Here is a 19,449-nt window from a genome sequence, read left to right as displayed (position 1 = left end):
GGTCAATTTATTCCTAAGTATTGTATTGCTTTTGATTATAATTGGATCTTTTTTTTCTTTTACAGATAGTTGTTAGTGTGTAGAAATGCTACTGATTTTTGTATGTTGATTTTATATCCTACTGATTTATATCCCACTGATTTCATATCCTAAAATCTTATATTGATTGCATGTTGATTTTATATCCTAAAACTTTACTGATGGGAGGGGGCATGTGGCATCTCTGGGTCTAGAGGGGCGTGATGTTTTGTCAGTTCGGGCCACTGGGGTCCACAACATTGGCAACCGTGTGGTATCTGGCACATGCTGTGGGGGTCCACAGTGGCTACAAAGGCTATTGGGGTCCTCCTTGATGCCTCTAGGTCCAGGGACCAGGGCTGGCGTGGTAGTGGCTATGAGTATGTGGTGGTGTATACACACCCAGATACAGAAGCCAGCTGCAGGTGCCTGCATAATGGCAGGGGTCAGAAACACACATAATGGTAAGGGCCATGGCTGGCCACAAGGACTGGGGTCAACTGTGGGTGCACCGGCAGCTGCAAGGGCCCCAACTGTTGGCATGTACTCCTGTGGCCATAGGGTCTCACCATGAGCATGCACACAGCAATCAAGGCTGGTGACGAGAGTCAGGCCAACAGAGTAAAGGTGCACAGCTGAAGGGGCTTAGTTGCAGGTGAACCCACCAGTAGTGCAGGCCAGTGACAGGAGTCAGGGCCAGTTTCAGGCTGACAAGCAGCTGTGGGACCCCCGAGCTTGGCATGCACTCCTGTGGCTGTCGGGTCCCACCACAGGCACACGGCAGTGGAGACCAGACCAGTAACAGGAATCGGACAGGAGGCATGCAGGTGCACAGCTGAAGGGGCTAGCTACAGGTGAGCTGCATAACGCAGGCAAGGGACAGCAGACGGGGCTGGGCCCTCAGCAAGCCGGAGGGGCCTTGGCTATAGCATGCACTTCCACAGCTGCATGGCCTCATCATACGTTCACACACAACAATAAAGGCAGGTGACAGGAGTCCAGCCTGTGACGTGCAGGTGCCCAGCAAGTGCACACATAGCAGTGAGGTCAGCCATGGGGGTCTAGGCTGTCACCTTGCACTTGTACAACACAGGCAGCGGGGCTGGCCACCGGTGCAGAGCCCAGGCTCCAGAGGGTGGTGGTAGGGGGAGCGGTAGAGGGCAGGGAGGGACTCAAGCACAAACACAAATATCTGTGGGGCGAACACCAGTACATCTGCAGAGGGTTAGTTTCTTCAGTGGCTGGCATCCTCTACAGAGCAGGTCACTGGGAACTGTGGTCTCTCCTGCTGTGTGGCTGGTATTGGCAGCCTCTGCTGTTCCTTGTCTCTATACAGCTCAGCTTTGCTAGTTTCTAGGTGGAGTGAAACCCAAGCATATCCTGGGTGCAGTGCCCCAGAAACCTGGGGAAGCTGGTCACACACGCCCTTTTCCAGTGAGGGAAATTCTTCCTAGGTGGGGATTCTCTCTTGGCACTGAACAGATTCAGCCTGGAAGATGAGATGACGCAGACAAAACGAAGCTGTTCTTCCTTCCCTTTTTTGTGTGCTTATTGCCGGGTGTTTTGTTCTCAGGTGTTGCATAGCTGAAGTTTCCTAAGTGGACTCCAGAACTCTCCCAGGGCTATTTTTGTTCATGGATAGCCACCTAACAGTTGATCTTTGTGGAAGGGTGGAAGATGGGGTCTCCTACTCCAGCATCTTGGTGACATCACCTCCCTAACACAGGATCACATATTACCCCAACCCCTGTTACACAACAAATGTTCAGTAAATTAATAAAGAACAAGGGAATCAATCAATAAACATAGACATTCCTACAAAGTTTTTTTTAAGGCAATAAAAGAACAAAGGAATCACAAAGAACAACTTCTCCTCCAGGGCTCCTGGCTGGCTCAGTCAGTAGACCATGCAACTCTTAATCTCAGGGTCATGAGTTCAAGCCCCAGGTTTGGCATGGAGCCTAGTTTAAAAAAAAAAAAAAAAAGCAACTTCTCTCCCTACTCTTGCCTCTAATCAGTCCACCTGCTTCTTCTGTTTATCTGAATCCTTCATTTTTTCAACAGGCTGCTTTGGCAAAAAAAGCTGTCTTTGCACCCTTTGTATTGCTCCACCAATTCTCCCTGGGATGCAGTGGCCTGCAAAGCTTTTTACTAACAAATTAGTCCCTGAGTGCCAACGAGAGAAGTCCTTGTTGTCAGGCTGGCAGATGGATGGTTTCTCCGATCTGACAGACGGACCAAACCTACACACCACTGCTTGGGCTAGGCATCTGTTGCATCAAAGCCCCTGGAGGACCGTGCCCTTCTCCCGTGTGCCTTCAGCACCTCTTTTTTTTTTTTTTTTTTTATGTCAAAAGCCATCTTTTGAATCTTCCATAGCAGTTCCAGATTTGGCAGATTTATGCTCAGCATGTCAAGATCCAGGAACTCATTATGACACAGAAGGTCGTTTATTCAGTAAAACCACAAAAGCATAAATGAAAAGAGAAACCAATGGCCACATGGTAACAAAGTATATAAAACAGCAGGAACCACACACACTGCAATCCCATTAGGAAAATAGGAGGTGATTAAGGGGGAAAAACAAACAGCTTTAAAGCTTTCCCGTGGAATGACTGCAGTCTTTCCCTGAGTCATTGTTTATGAAAATAAATTCACTTATTTCCAGCAAGCTACACTAAAAATACACATATACAAAAGGCCTGGGGGGTGCCTAGGGGGCTCAGTCGGTTAAGCGTCCGACTTCGGCTCAGGTCATCATCTCACGGCCCGTGAGTTCGAGCCCCGCGTCGGGCTCTGTGCTGACAGCTCAGAGCCTGGAGCCTGCTTCAGATTCTGTGTCTCCCTCTCTCTGACCCTCCCCTGTTCATGCTCTGTCTCTCTCTGTCTCAAAAATAAATAAAAAAAACATTTAAAAATTAAAAAAAAAAAAAAAAGAACAAAAGGCCTGGGCTTCTTTCCCAGTTGTTTGGATTCTCATATTAATTCAGTCCAGGTCAGTGGTTCAACTCTCGTGTAGCCTGGGTAGTTTCACCAAGGAAAACTCAGTGCACAAGCCAGATCACTGTGCTGCCTGAAGTCAGTCTTCCCTGCAAGCCATCACTGGCTACCCGCCTCATAGGTGGACAAGCAACCCTTCCCCAGTCTGGAAAAGCAACACCAAATCTTTGTGCTTTAAACGCAATGAGTTGTCATGACCTTTTTTATTTATGCCATGTTATGGGCTGAATTGTGTCCCTCCTACAATTCATATGATGAAGGTTTAACCCCCAGTACCTCAGAATGTGACTTCCTTTGCACACAGCATCTTTGAAGATGCTAATTAAGTTAAAGTGGAGTCAGCAGGGTGGACCTTAATCCAGTATGACTGGTGTCCCTTTAAGAAGAGGAAATTTGAGGGGCGCCTGGGTGGCTCAATCGGTTAAGCGTCCGACTTCGGCTCAGGTCATGTTCTCACGGTCTGTGAGTTCGAGCCCCGCGTCGGGCTCTGGGCTGATGATGGCCCAGAGCCTGGAGTCTGCTTCCGATTCTGTGTCTCCCTCTCTCTCTGACTCTCCCCCGTTCATGCTCTGCCTCTCTCTGTCTCAAAAATAAATAAACGTTAAAAAAAAAAAAAAAAAGAAGAGGAAATTTGAACACAGACACAGAGAAAAGACAATATGAAAACACAGGTGAGACCATGGCCATCTATAAGCCAAGGGGAGAGCACTCAGAAGGAACCAACCTGCTGACACCCTGCTCTCAGGGTGTCCTGCTGACACCCTGCTCTCAGATTTCCAACCTCCAGAACTGTGAGACAATAAATTTCCGTCATGTAAACCACCCAACAAAGGGTGTTGTGTTTTTGCAGCCCTGACAAGCTAATACATGCCATGTTTCCTTTATCCAACTTTGCATCTCCAACAGAATGTAAACTCCAGAAAAGCAGGGGTTTTTGTAGGTCTGGACCCCTGCCCTAGTCTCAGCATCTAAAATAATGCCGAGTACAGAACTGGCATTCAATAAATATTTGCTGAAAAATGACTTACATGACTTCAGTTCAAAACCGTGTTGAAATAGCCAAATTATGGAAAGAGCCTAAATGTCCATCAACAGACAAATGGATAAAGAAGATGTGGTTTATATATACAATGGAATACTACTTGCCAATGAGAAAGAATGAAATTCTGCCTTTTGCAGCAACACGGATGGAACTGGAAGGAACTATGCTGAGTGAAATAAGTCAGTCAGAGAAAGACATATCATATGTTTTCACTCCTATGTGGATCTTGAGAAACTTAACAGAAGACCATGATGAGAGGGAAGTGAAAAAAAATAGTTACAAACAGAGAGGGAGGGGGGCAAACCATAAAAGACTCTTAAATACAGAGAACAAACTGATGGTGGATGGGGAGTGAGGGAAATGGGTGATGGGCACTGAGGAGGGCATTTGTTGGGATGAGCATTTGTTGTATGTAAGCGATGAACCACGGGAATCTACCCCAAAAACCAAGAGCACACTTTACACACTGTATGTTAGCCAATTTGACAATAAATTATATTTTAAAAAAATATGTTGAGCTACTCTTCCCTCCCCTCCTACTCCACTCAAGTCAAATCCTGGTTATATTGTTGGAAAAAAGATTCAGAAAATCCAGACTGCCAAAGGCAATACACCACATCCATTTTTGCCCAGCAGATATCTAATCCGATCGGATGGGCACCATTCTCTGAACCTGCTTTCTCTTGGATACACAACCACTGGCAACAGATTCTGACCCATCAAACTCAGAAGAAACATTCCTCTTTTGTTCAGTTTTGCTGTGGCAAATCCACAGTATCAAGAGTCACCTCCAACCTGAAATACTCAGTGACCACACAGGAGCCAAAGCATCCTGTCTCAAACTTATCCAAAATGCCCACCTATCCATCAGTCAAGGGAGCTTTCACCAATGGCCACCTCCATCACTGACTCAAACCTCAAATATCCTCCAATTCAATTTAACAAGTTTTTATTGAGCATCTATTCTGTTTGGCAATACACAAAGAAAAACAAAGTGGAAGAAATAGATATAGAAAGCATGATCCCAGCCCTCAAGCATAACATGGCTGAGCTGCAAGAAGAAACCAAGAAAGCATGTGGCCTGGAGACAGAAAGGAACCAGGATTGGAGTCAGGAGATGGACCAGCCAGGGGAAGTCCTTTCCCTCTGCAAAACTCGGAGGGTAAGTGAGGTTTCCCAGCAGGTCTCTTCCAGTCTATCAGGCTATGGATCTGTGACTATTAGAACAGGCTGCCCTTGTTCGGTTGAAGGGACAAAGAGACCCAAGCCAGTTACCTCCAGGAAGGGGTGGGGGAAGAAAGTTATTGTCAGACACAGCAAGGCTGATGTGAACCCAGAAACCCCAAGAACAAGAGGTTTGGGGGCCAGCTCTTGATCTCCCTCTCTCCTCCCCTCTGGCATTCATGATTCACTCTGTGAACCACACAGTTCTCTCTGCCAACATATTCCTATCTTCTCCTTCATCATCTTATTTTACACATGGCTTTGGCCATGACTCTGTCCTGACTCTACCTCAGTACATCCCTGGTCAATCTTCCTCATGTTTACTAGCTCAGATTCCTGAGAAAGAACAACTGATTGCTCTCACTCATCTGTTGACACCACATCATAATCATAATCTACGGTGGCCTGGCCATGCCTGTGTCAGGCCTCACCCCCCCCCCCCCCCCCCGCAAGCTACCGATATGATGGGGCTGGGGCACAGGCCATGCCTGGCACTAAGCCTGGCAGTTGAGGCAGAAGTGGTGGCCGGGCAGCATCCCTTAGAAGGGGACACAGTGGGCAGGGGGTAAGGATTTGGAAGTCAAAGGCCATGATATATGATACAGTCAACAAGTGCCTAACAACGTACATTATCCAGAATGCAGGTTGGATTGTCCCCTAAGTGATAGCACTTAATCTCCTATAATCTCCCTCCTGCACCAACAATTAGACTGTACCAGGTGTGTGGGTCTTAACCCTCTGACTTAAGTCTTCCAGAGATGGGGAAAGAAGAAGCAGTCAGTCCCATCGCCATGAGTAATCCTAGGGCTATCCCACTGATGGGTCATGCCTCTATGCACAGTGAGGACTGGCATCAGACACAAAGACCCCTGAATTACAAATGAGAGTCCTCAGCAATTTGTATGACCTTGAGAAAAATCACTTAACCTTCTGGACCTTGATTTCTCACTTGTAAAGAAAATAACATCTTCCCTATATCCTCTATAGAATTATAATGAGGAACAAAGGAGAAAAATTAAAAATTGCTTTTAAAGGCATAAAGTCCTAAATGCATTTAAATAAGCTAACAATAACTTCAGTGAAATCAGAAAATAGAGTCTATAGAAAATATAGGCATAGAAGAAAAAAAAACACAAGACTAGAAGGAAATACACCAAAATGGTCAATTATCTGCAATAGATAATGGTAGTTATTTCTGGATGGTAAGATATGGGTGATTTTCACTTTTCATACTTTTATCCTATATTCTTCAAATTTTCTGTATCAAATGTACTAGTGTGATAACTATAAAAATATTCCATTAAAAAATGTATGCGTCAAGGAGATCTCATTTTCTTCCCTGGCTATGTTAGTTGCGTTCTGGACATTTTATTGTTTTGTTTCTAAGTGTTTCACTTAGAGGCTGAGCAAAGGAAATAAAAGAAGGTCAGCTTCAAACCAGTCAATTTCTGCTGCATGTTAGCACTCCTTTGAAAGGATTCAAAGGCAAAAAGATGCTGAAAGGTCCCAGCTGAAATGAGGCTTACATGGTGTGTTTGCATTTCAACTATTGGGGCTGCCCTTGCTCTCACTTTAACTCCGCTGCGAAGAATTTAATTCTGCTATGCTGTTTCATCTCATTTAGGGAGCCCACACGACGCTGTGGTGAAAATTATTTCAAGAAAAATGTTCTCAGATCCTCAAGTAAAAAGGTACAATGTGAAAGTTTTATGCATTCATAAAGGGGTACTGCATACCTGGAGCCAATATGTCAGCAATGGTAATAAAAATACTCACTTTTGTAGCTGAACTAAATATACCTTGAGTCCCTACTTTGTGCCACACTGTGTGCTAAACAGAATACAACAGTGACAAAGAGACCCAGTCCCCCAGCACCTAACACAATGGCTGCATACATAGGAAGCTCCCAATAGACAGTCACCAAAAGAATGAATATATGAGCATTTCTGCCTCTGTGGGTGTCCTCTCACCCACAAATGTGGGCAGGGCTAAGGAAAAGAGGCAGGTAATCTGGGATGAGCCAACTGTGTGCCCCATTCACCAACTCCACCCCTCAAAACTGGGTCAGGGGAGGGGGCACGGGGGCAAACATTCTTTATCCCTTTGGAATCAAATTAAAATCAAAAATAAAGGAGAGAAATCAGTGTCTCAAAAGTTTAACTGAGCACAAGATAGAACATTAGATGATACTAAGGAATCACTGTTTAAATAAGTTTTTTGAAGGGATAAGGTTATTGTGCTTATGGTTTTTTTTTTTAAGTTCTTAATGCCCGCTGAAGCAGTTAAGGATGAAATCATGTAAATCTAGTATTTGCTTTAAAATAATCTGAAGGGGCGCTTAGGTGGCTCAGTTGGTTAAATGTCCCAACTGTGGCTCAGGTCACAATCTCACAGTTCGCAGGTTCGAGCCCTGCATCGGGATCAATGCTGACAGCTCAGAGCCTGGAGCCTGCTTCAGATTCCGTCTCCCTCTCTCTGCGCCTCCCACACTCAAGTTCTCTCTCTTTCTCAAAAAGAAAAACATTAAAAAATAATAATAAAATAAAATAATCTGGAGACAATGGACAAATGGGGATCTAGGACACAAGAACTACAAGATCAGCTAGACTGGCCACCGGTTGGTAAATGTGGAAGCCAGGTGACACAGATACCAGAGGTTCCCAGACTTGTCAGTACATGTGACCTAGCCAGGAAGCTTCAAAAATACTGATGCCTGTGTTCCAACCCCAGAGACTGAGAGTTAAATGGTCTGGGAGGGTGCCTCAGCATTAGGATTTCTGAAAGATCCCTAAGTGATTCTAATATGCAGGAACCAGTGGTCTATACCAGTCTCTATACTCTTGAGTATATCAATTTGCAAAATAAAACTTTTTTTTTAACCTAATGAGAACAAAAGGTAGTTGAGCATCTGGGGATGGAGGGTTCACTGGCCCCCCCCTCCGTGCATTAGGCCCAGGCCCCGCACCCCAGCTGTCTCCAAACCTCTTGGTTCCTAAAGCTGGGTGGGAACCTGCGCAGGAGGGCACAACCACATCAACCCACCGTCACCTACAAATGGCCCCATTCTCAAGCCCCTAAAAGGCAGGAGGCCCTTGAGTGTGGCCATTCCCCTGAATTTTCAAGTCTGGACCTGACAATGCAGGCTCCCCGCCCCTCCCTCCCCCCACCCTTCTTTTACTTTGCCACTGAACACTCGAACACTCGTCTCCCTTGGATCCTTCTTTTGTGACATGAATTATCCACTTTCACCTCCTGCCAGGAAGGGGAGGCCAGGACTTCCTAACAGCCCCATGATTGGTATTAATCATCCTCAGATGGACGGTTGTTTTTTACCTACTCATTTCCAGCAGGACCTGCAAAGCCCTCTCACCTGGCTTCCCACACACCCCCATGGACAGGCACATCTTGCTGGAGAGTGCTTCATTTTAACCAGAATGTCTCAATAGTAGGTTTCATGTTCTCAGCTGTGCTCACAGTGGGGATGTGATTTTCCTTCATGAAAATGCCATTATTACAGAGCTGCAGGCTGAGTCCTACCAACAATAGGCCTCTATTATTTGTGGGGAAATGGTACTTTGGAGAAGGATTTGCACGTGGTTCTCTAAAATGAGCCAAGCGTGGCTGACAATCAAAGGCTTGCATACAACCTGTAACTTCAGCCACACTCCCAGACGTTCCAGGGGCCTGTGGTCATGGCCAGAACCTCTCTCTGAAGGTGAGAGGACCCCCAAGACCTAACAGAAAACCCAGTGAACTAAATCCTGACCTTACATCTGTGGCTCCAACAAGTGTTCTCTTTCCTTCATTCTTCTTTATTGAGCCCTTCAGAAATATCTGTCACTGTTGGGGGAACAACCTGGGAGGCCATCTCAGCACTGAAGAAGAAAAGGAAATAGGTATTAAGTACCCATCAGGTGCCACTGCTGTAGACAATTTGCATTAGAGATTGCACACCCCATTCCAATGTCCATAGGTTTAGGGATGGAAAGCGAACAAGAAAGCAAATTGAATGGGGTGTACAGTCTAAAGAAGGGAGCCACTACTTTGTTTTAAACCAGTGTTTCGAGCAGTAACATTGGTTCAGTGTAGCCAGATCAATATATATTTTTTCAGAGAAGCTGGAAACATGGAATTCCAAGTGAAATCATTCCATTTTTAAATGAAGGCAAAGAATTCCATTTTTAGAAAAACCACGGTGGCAAACACTAAACATTCCAAACTACAAGCATGGTTGGGCTGGACCACCCCTACCCCCACCCCTGGGTTGAAATCTGCTACTTCTGCTTGATACATTGTGTCTCTAAGCTCCTTCCCTCAACACCGCTTAGCCAGTCCCCTGGCCCCAGGGTACCCATGCAAACTTGTTAGTGTGTTTCTCCTGCTGCACGGAAGAGGTTGCTACACATATCAGTCCCCACACTGGATGGTAAGGGACTTATGGTCTTGGCACCCTCAGAACCCAGCTTGTGCCCAGCATATTGGTCTTGAGTGAATGAATGAATCCGCATTTCATTTACTCTTCAGCCCCTGATGCTGGTGTTCTCATCCCCCATCACACAGACAAGGAAACAAGCCTCAGACAGGGCAAGGGACTTGTCCTAAACCCCCAGTCCCCACTCATGCCAATCTAACCCCAAGCCTGTGCTCTCCATGCCCCACGGGCACTGCTTCCTCTCCTGTCATTTTTCTTTGCACTTGCAAGCATTTTGTACCTGCTGAAAGCCACAGTCCTGGCTTGAGATACAAACAGCACGTTAAAATCACGTCAAAAGTCCTCCACTTTCCTTCCCAGCGTGTCACCAAGCCACTCACTGAGTTATTTACTGTTGGGGACTGTGACCCCTTGCTGGGTCAAGGCTCAGCAAATCAGTAATTTTAAGATGCCTGTTAAATATCCAACAGCTGGTGCCTGTTAACTGGAGTCACCCTCCCCCCATCACTTAGGAGTTTTCAAACAACACAGAACATCTCCTGTTATGCCTCAGGCCTCAATTATTCGAAAGAAAGTATCACCAAAACATTGCTCTCCCTCCAAAAAAAAAAAAAGAAAAATAGAAGAGCTCACGAAAATTACTCCTGAAGACACGTGCACACACTCAAACGCCCGCCTTCCTGGAAGAGATGCACTAGAGCCCCAGGGGAAGTGGCTGTGGCCACTCCAGTCACGGAGGGGCGGGGGAGGGGCGAGGTGGGGAGGGGGCTTGCTCACCTTCCCCTGCACGCAGGCTCTGGGAAACTGACCCGCCGGGTTGAGTTCTAGCCTGGGCATCATCGGGAACCCCACCACCTCCTCCGGGCACCCCCAAACCCTGCAAAGGCATGGGGTCCCTCACACCCCTTGATCGAACTCCCCGGGTGCCGCGGGCTGCCTGCTGTTCGCACTCCTGGCTGCCCAAATCCAAGTGCCTGGCCTGCCACCTTGTGGACACTACGGGGAAAACACGCCGGTGGGCCGGCTCCAAATGCCCTCTGTCTGCGGATTATCACCCTCCACTTTGAGAGGGCAGCAAGGGATGGGAATAAAGATGAAGAGCAGATTAATTCGACAAAATTAAAGAGAACCCATGAGGAGGATTTGCGGATCATTTTTCTTCCACATAATTAGAGCTTTACATCAGGGAGGGTGCAAGTTTTAAATGCTCTAAATCCACACCACAGAGACCTCTTTAAACACTGTGTAGCCCAGTGGTTACTATAATTTGGTGGGTGTCACTATCTTCCAGGGAGATGTTTTTTAAATGCAAATACCCCACCCACTGCAATCTATTTACTCAGAATCCAGGTCCAGCATCATTTATATATTTTTATTGTGACAAAAATCATATAACATAAAATTTACCACCTTAACTATTTTTTTTTTTAACATCCAGTGAGGTGCATACTAGACCCCTCTGGGCTGCCTGGAATAAAGGCACCATTTTCTGTCCCCCCAAAATGCACCAGCCAAGTAAGTGGAAGAGGGGAAATGCAGCCTGCATTCTGCTTCCCTTCCCAGGTCTCCTGACTCAGGACTCTATCCCCCGCAGGAAAACTCACTTAGCCTAAGTAAATCTGAAAGTGGTGATATTTCCTAATTCTCACAAAGATCCTGTATATCCTTGTAACCTGCAAAACCAGAGACCCATGGGGAATGTGTGTGAAGGCCACCAGGAATCACTTGTACCAAATGGAAGGCACTGGGAAATCTGACATGGCATTCTAGTCATTTTGAAGTTAGGATTATTGAGAGCCTTCTGTTTTGTTGACAAGGACTGAGACCATACAAACCCCACAGGCCAAGGTGAGCCAGGAAAATATGTTCACGCGGGAAGTTTGGAACACAGCTCTTCCTATTCTACTGTTTTCCAGGAGTTAGGCAAGCGCAGAGGCCCCTCTGGCAACCCCAAAGCCTGATTTGGTTGTACTTCTCCAGGTGATATGACAGTTACGGTCCTGGAGGGAGAGAGGTTGACAGCGTCCCTTCCAGATAATCATGTCTTAGAAAGTTTATCTCCCACATACAGAATCATTCCAAAGACTGAGCTGGGTGAGGATTTATCTCTTAGCTTTTTTACAGTGCGTGCTCAATACTCAGGTCGTGGGACGAGGCAGGAACCACCCTAACTCTTTTTAAGTGTATAGTTCAGTGTTCAGTATATTCACTACGTCAGATGCCTCATATAGGCACAGTCATGTGGTATTTGTCTTTTTGTGTCTGGCCTATTTCACCTAGCATAATGTCCTCAAGTTCCATCTATGTTGTAGCCTGTGACAGGATTTTTTCCTTGTTGAGACTGGCTGACATTCCACTGACTGACTGACATACCTCAGTTCGTTTGTCCACTCATCCGTCAGTGGACATTTGGGATGCTTCCAGCTTTTGTCTATTGTGAATAACGCTATGAATATGGGTGTGCAACTATTGCCTTGAGACCTTGCTAATTTCAAACACTGACTAGTGCTACAAAGAAAACCAACCAGATTCAGTGACAGAGTGACTCAGAGTGGCAGCTCCTATAACAATGACAGTAATACTTTTTTAAATTTTTTAATTTTTTTTTTTTTTTTTTGAGAGAGACCGAAAGATTGTGAGCAGGGGAGGGGCAGGGAGAGAGGGAGACACAGAATCCGAAGCAGCCTCCAGGCTCTAAGCTGTCAGTACAGAGCCCAACGAGAGGCTCGAACTCACGAACCCTGAGATCATGACCTAAGCCGAAGTGGGACACTCAACCGATTTAGCCACCCAGGCGCCCCAACAATGACAGTCATACTTAAATGTAACATTGTGCGCCAGGCAATGTCCTAAGGGCTCCATTTATATCAACTTCTATAAACTGCAGGATATAAGGATATAAGGATATCACAATCCTGATTTACAGCTGAGCAAGAGAGGAAACGTGGAGCAGTTCAGTGCTTGCTGAATATTACACAACCAGGACATGATAGAGCCAAGAAGGAAGCCAGGCAGGAGGGCTCCGGAGTCCCAGAAGGCAGGCAACATCTGAGCTGAGACATGAATGGCAAAGAGGAGTCAGCCAAGAACAGTTGTGGGATAGAGCATTCCCAAGCAGCAAATGAAAAGGGGCAAGAACCAGCTTCCAGTACTGAAAGAAAACCAAAATGACTGAAGTAACAGGTAGAACCAGAGGGAAAAGGGAGAGCAAATGGGAAGGCAGGGTCAGATTATAAAAGATCTCATTAGCCAGAATGAGGAGGCTGGATTTTATATTACTGACTCTGGGAAATCACTGGAGTTTTAAGCATGGCAAAGACTCCAGCTTTTGCTTTCCTCCTGATAGCTTTCCTCATCGATATATATTAAATATGATTGCAACAAGAAAGCACGTCTGGTGGGGACCTTAAAGGTCCAAGTTTCTGAGTTTCTTCATTCTTGGACATATTTCACTAATACTCTATGCATGGTTGGAATCTCCAAGGCTACAGCATCACATCCATGAACATCTTCACACTGAGGCCAGCTCTCCGAGGCAACCATTACTTAACTGATGACCTATGTCCACCTTAACCGCAGACTATAATTTGCTTTTACCTCACTGCAGTATCATTACACCTCACAGCCCTGGGAACAGCACTTGATCATTTTTAGAATTCTGACTTCCCACCACAGGGGGACAAGATTACTTACCCCCACTTAGGGAGATCTGCAGAGACCAGTAATTGCTGCGGGTGGGTTAATGAGTGTGAATTAGAACTGCAGCCCGATTAAGGGAAGAACAGGCAGCCGAGGAAAGAGATGTGTCAGTACTTTTACCATGGAATAGCACTTACAGCTACATAAACTGGAGAAGATCAAAAGAGCTCTTTTGCTCTTGTACGTGAAACTTTTGCCCTCCTCAGAGGCTGTGCCATTACTGTAAGCCTGTGTCCCCAAAGAGGGCAGACCCGTCAGGAACTGCTCATCCCTGAAGTTTTCATGGCATAACAATCTTTGCCTTTTATCTCGACCAATTCACCTCATCACAGAAAAGTTTAATCCTCTGCACCTCCCAACAGCGCTCTGATTGCCCTGTAGGGACTTCCCTCTGCCCCCTACTGGATGCAATCGTTGTGGGACAAGAAATCCAGGAGGGAGCATCTGGGTGGCTCCGCAGGTTAAGCGTCAGACTCTTGGTTTCAGCTCAGGTCATGATCTCGTGGTTCGATGCGTGGCTTCGAGCCCTGAATTGGGCTCTGCACTCCCGGTGTGGAGCCTGACTGGGGGTCTCTCTCTCCCTTTCTCTGCCCCTCCCTTGCTCATGCATGCTTGCTTGCTCTTTCTTTCTCTCAAAATAAATAACAAGAAAGAAAGAAAGAGAGAGAGAGGGAGGGAGGGAGGGAGGGAGGGAGGGAGGGAGGGAGGAAGGAAGGAAGGAAGGAAGGAAGGAAGGAAGGAAGGAAGGAAGGAAGGAAGGAAAGAAGGAAGATACACAGACAACCAGGTGTCTACCCTCTATAGTGGGAGCTGGAGGCGGTCCCTGAAAGTTCCTTCCACTCTGTTCTTCCTCTCACCAACTTGGTGCAGGGTGGTTATGTGACCTTAGCCTGGGACAGTCATGACACCTTGGCTCAGCCAATCAAATACTTGCCTCCCTGAGATGTTGAATCTTGGCTGATTGACACAAGGTCTGGCAAGAAATTGGGTTCACCGATGAGATCAATGAGCTGAGCCTGCTACCAGTATCTTCCAGAGCAATCTGGTACCCATATGCTCCAGCCTGGTTCTTCAGCCCTCACTTCACTCTTTGGAGCCCTTTTATGCTAAAATTAGCCAATGTTTCTGTTACTTGCAACTAAAAAACCCAAGTAGATACAGTGAACATTCAGAGATTACAATTAGGTATCAACAAGCACCTAGTATCTCCAAGGAGGTACATGCATCTGCTCTCCAAAAACACAATGGCAAAAAAAGGGAGGGGGCAGGGACTTACTTCTCTCTCACAATGAAGAGGTCCCCGGGTAGGGACTCCAGGGCTGGTATGGTGACTCCAAGATGTTCACAGTGATGTAGGCTCCACCTAGGTTTCTGCTCTACTACCTTTAACTCATGTTTCCATTTATGGGGTGCCCTTCTGATCCCAGATTGGCACTGTGACTTGAGTCATCCCAGCCACTTTCCTAGCAGGACAGAGGGACAGGGAAAAGGTAAAGGTCTCCTGACAGCAAGCTAAGTGTGCTGGAACTTACTTCTACCCACAAGTCATTGATTGCCCCAACTTTAAGGAAAGCTAACAAATGAAAGTTTTTCTAATGGGCAAATGGCCTATTCAAATATACAGGAGCCCTCTCCTACAAAAGGAGAAAATGGATACTGAGTAGGCAACTAGCAATCTCTTTTACACGTTTTCTTTTTTTTTTTTTAATGTTTATTTATTTTTTGAGGCAGAGACAGAGCACAAGTGGGGAGGGGAAAAGAGCCAGGGAGACACAGAATCTGAAGCAGGCCCCAGGCTCTTAGCTGTCAGCACAGAGCCCAACACGGGGCTCAAACTCAAGAGCCATGAGATCATGACTTGAGCCAAAGTCAGACACTTAACCAACTGAGCCACCCAGGTGCCCCCACAGACTGCTTTCCTGAAAATTGCTGAAGCTTCAGAAGGATATTCTAAGGATTCTCACACTTCTTTTCTCAACCTTTCTTGGCCAAGCCATTCTGAAAACATACCCCAGTCTAAATTCTGATTATAAGGGAAACAACAGGAAACTATCCATTTCCATAGAGCTGACTCGGAATCATGGTAACAGCACATCTTTACTGAATGACTTTGAACCAGACCCTTGATTCTTCAGAAACTTAGTTGCCTAAAACGTAAAATCTGCCTTAATCAACGAGGACCAGCTGAGATAACAACCCACGATCCCATCTACTTCAAAGATGGTATGGAATCAACGTCTCCAATAGATCAAGTGTCCAGTTGTGCTGAAAAGAGCACAAAAATATTTTTTAAAAGATACAGTGGTCCTAAAGTGAATAGGACTTTTATAGTTCTCAGCCTTTGCCCCCAAAAAGAGTTTGAATTGTGCCTCAAGCCTAGGCAGGAATCTGTCTGCCTGGATTTCCTTAGGAACTAGAGAGGAAAAACTGCTAGGTTCCAAAGCCAGAGGTGAACTCACCTGAGGTAGCTAGGGAGGAAGGGAAAAATTGCAACTTTAGGGCAAAAACATGTGTGTTTGTTCCTGCTGGAAGACAACTGTCCATGCATCCCTTGGGTTTCTGCGCATATTGAAAAGGGTGGCATTGATTGCTTTTTTTTCCCCCAAACTATCTTTTCCAGGGTATCTATATAGAGAACAGCCTTAGAAGACAGAGACAGTATCTCTCTCCAGAGCAAAGAATAAATTTGCTTGCCCATAGATGAAGATAACATCTCCCTCCAGAGCTGAGGGCAAGAAGGCTTGTTTCCCACTGTAAAAGATTCAGGGGGTGCCTGGGCGCTCAGTTGGTTAAGTGTTCAACTCTTGGTTTCAGCTCAGGTCATGATCTTGTGGTTTCATGAGTTTAAGACCCACATCAGGCTCTGTGCTAGCAGCATGGACCCTGCTTGGGATTCTCTGCCTCCCTCTCTCTGCCCTCCCCACTCACGATGTCTCTCTTTCAAAATAAATAAACTTACAAAAAAAAGAAAGAAAAAGATTCAGGCTCCCTAAACTCAGGGTATGTCTCCTGTAACACAACTCCCTGCATTTGTGGGTGTCACCCGGCCCCCTCCATATCACCCTGTGGGAATGGGGTTCAGGGAACTGGCACAAACACTGACTCTCATGCTACTGCTACTGTGTGAAGTAACAAAGTTCTTTGTCCCTGAACCAGGAGTCCATCAGCACCCATAAAACTGCAGCAGTCTAACTACTTGGCTTGCAAGTCGCGAGTGGGGTAAAATCTCAGACCGAGTCTTTATATGTTTCCTCTTCATCACCACCTTCCTCCTCCCCTGCTTCTCCAGTCTACCTCCTAAATGTGAACACTGGGTCAGCTCCCATTCATCCCCCAGGAAATAGAAGTATTTTTAACATTTTCAACTAAATCACAGAAATCTCAAAATAGTGCTCTGTATATGCTGTCAAGAGCTTTCTGGTTGTAGAATGCATCCCTCCTGGCACATAGTCCCTACTACGGCCAAACCCTCAGCATGACGTAGTTAAATCATGCTTGCCCATGGTGATGGATGTTTCTCACAGGACTCAACCACATGAGGCAGAAAAAAAAGGGATTGTGTGTCCAACACAATGCTGCCCAGAAGCGACCCAAGAGCCATGGAGAGGATGTGTCTTTATCTCCAACTTCCACGTTCTGACATTATCAGGCTGAGCTGCTGATGGCTGGTTTTTTTCTTTTAATTGGAAAGTTAAGGGAATGGGCCTGTAAATAACAGACAAAGCTGACGGTGGATGAAACGGTCCATGCTGTTTGACTTTTCAATATTAAAGACCTTCACTCACCCCAGATACACATAAAGAATGATCAGATAAGAAATCATCTACTCCTGGTCAAGCCCAGTGATCTGCTGTCATCTGCCGGGGTCACAGCAAAAATGAAACACTGAACAGTAATAAAAAAGACAGCAATCGACTCTGCCAATTCCATTCATTTCCGACCCATCTGCACCCAGGTACATCGGAAACTCAGCCCTCAGAAAGCAATAGTGAGCATGCTTCAGCTGTCAGACCCCAGCATGACCTTTCTTTCCCTTCTGCCAGAAGTCTGGAGCGAAGGCCAACTTTCTCAAATTCCATTCTCTTCACAGAAATAATAAAAGATTCTGTATTTCTATGAGCACATCCTGATTGGCCTGCTTTTCCTAAGAGAAGGGCTTTGCTCTAGAGTCACCAAATGTTAAAGAGCCGAGCAGGACCTTGGAAATCCCCCTGTTCGAACTTTCATTTTCACACAAAGAACTGAGGCTCTGGGCGATTAGTGATCAGGTGATCACTAACCCCTTCCTTATCAGACATGGTTTGCAAATATTTTTTCCCATTCCATAAGATTGTCTTTTCCCATTCCATAAGATAGTTTCTTTTGCTGTGTAGAAGCTTTTGGTTTGATCTAGTCCAACCTGTTTGGTATTTTTTTTAATGTTTACTTATTTTTGAGAGTCAGAGCAGGGGAGGCACGGAGAGGGGTGGTGGGGAGTGGATCTGAAGTGGAGTCTGCACTGACAGCAGCAAGCCTGATGCAGAACTCAAACCCACCAACCCTGAGATGGTGATCTGAGCCGAAGTTGGACCCTCAATCGACTGAGCCACCCAGGTGCCCCCCACCTCTATTTTTATTTTATTGCTTATGCTCTAGGTGTCATGTCTAAAAAATCATTCCCAGGAACCATGTCAAGGAGGATTTTTTTCCTGTTTTCTTCTATGAGTTTCATGGTTTCAGGTCTTACGTGTAAGTCTGTAATCAAACCATGAACACTTCATCAAGAGTCGGCCAAGGCTGTGTGGTTTTCACAAAATGCATATTGAGGAACCTCTTCAGTTTCTTCCTTCTGAGAGCAAGACTTTCTGTTATATTTGGGGAACTTCTGGTGTGTGATAATCTATTCTGAACCTCCCTGAGCCAGCTCCTTAATTACTCTCTTGGCTTTTTAGGCTAGGTAAACCCCAAGGAGCTCTCTCAGCTGTGCAGGGACACACGGAAGAAAAAGGAGGAACTCTTGAGATGTGCCCCTTCTCTACCCTCCCCCAGCCATTTTCCACTTTGGGTCAAGAAGAGGTCAAAACAGGTGCCATTTGAACCATTTGTTCAGCTTAAACAGTATGTTCATTATTTGGTTAAAAAATTTTTTTGTCCTTCGGAGCACCTGAGTGGCTCAGTCAGTTGAGTGTCTGACTCTTGATTTCAGCTCAGGTCATGATCTCTCAGTTTGTGGGATCGAGCCCCATGTCAGGCTCTGTGCTGACAATGCAGAGCCTGCTTGGGATTCTTCTCTCTCTGACCCTCACTCTCTCCCCCTCCCTCACATGCACACACGTGTTCCCTCTCTCTTGAAAATAAATACTTTAAAAAGAATTTGCTCTCATATATAAAAACCAGAGTTCACCCTCCCATCCCAAAATTTCAATTTCCAGTTTTGCTTGAAAAATCGAAATTAAAACCAACATGTCACATGGCAATGCCAAGGAATAGCTGTCCTCTTTAGATGGTGACATGAGCTCTCTGGTATATCATAATCTCCACTCCATCCCTGATACCTCCTGCCTATTCCCCCTAGAAAACTGGACGTATGACCTCTAGAGGAAGATTTATTGTGGTAGCTTGCTCATTGTGCCAAAAAACATTAATTAATTGCCTATAAACATCTAACTAAACCCAGAAAAACCCCTAACAGCATGGAGTTTATATTCTGGTGTGGGATGACAGGCAACAAACAAATAATTACAGAGTATGCCAGAAAGTGATTGTTCTTTGAAGAAAATACAACAAAGAAGAAGATACCAAGTGTGGGGAAGTTACAATTTAAAAATAGGATAGGCAGGGAAAGGCTCACCAAGACATTTAAGTTAAAACTTAAAGGAGGTGCAGGAAGATGCCATGCAAATATGGCTTGGGAATAGCATTACATGCAAAAGGAACAACAAGTGCAAAGGCCCTGAGATATTATAGTAAGAGCCATGGCTGGGGACACAGACATTTCTGTAAGTTCCAAGGACATTCATTGTGTCCCGTCCATTCTTCTTTCCCATCCCCCACT

The 19,449-nt window shown here is 45.7% G+C and overlaps 1 protein-coding gene across 4 annotated transcripts in view; it reads right to left on the bottom strand.

Moving 5' to 3' along the window:
* The window catches only part of THSD7B (thrombospondin type 1 domain containing 7B), a 1,494,436-nt gene that overhangs the window by 1,207,420 nt on the left and 267,567 nt on the right, over positions 1 to 19,449 (bottom strand). For 3 of the 4 annotated variants that reach the window (XM_086718478.1, XM_086718480.1, XM_086718479.1), the window contains one exon: positions 9,051 to 9,159. The exons of the other annotated variant lie outside the window; for it this stretch is intronic. The gene's annotated coding sequence lies outside the window, so the exon portion shown is untranslated. The remainder of the gene's footprint in view (positions 1 to 9,050; positions 9,160 to 19,449) is intronic. 4 annotated transcript variants of the gene reach the window in all.

This window comes from Puma concolor, chromosome C1 (assembly GCF_028749965.1).
Source record: "Puma concolor isolate L17-30 chromosome C1, mPumCon1.1.hap2, whole genome shotgun sequence".
Taxonomy (NCBI): Eukaryota; Metazoa; Chordata; class Mammalia; order Carnivora; family Felidae; genus Puma; species Puma concolor.
Note: the sequence above shows the minus strand (reverse complement) of the source record. Positions and strands in the feature narration are given on the sequence as shown.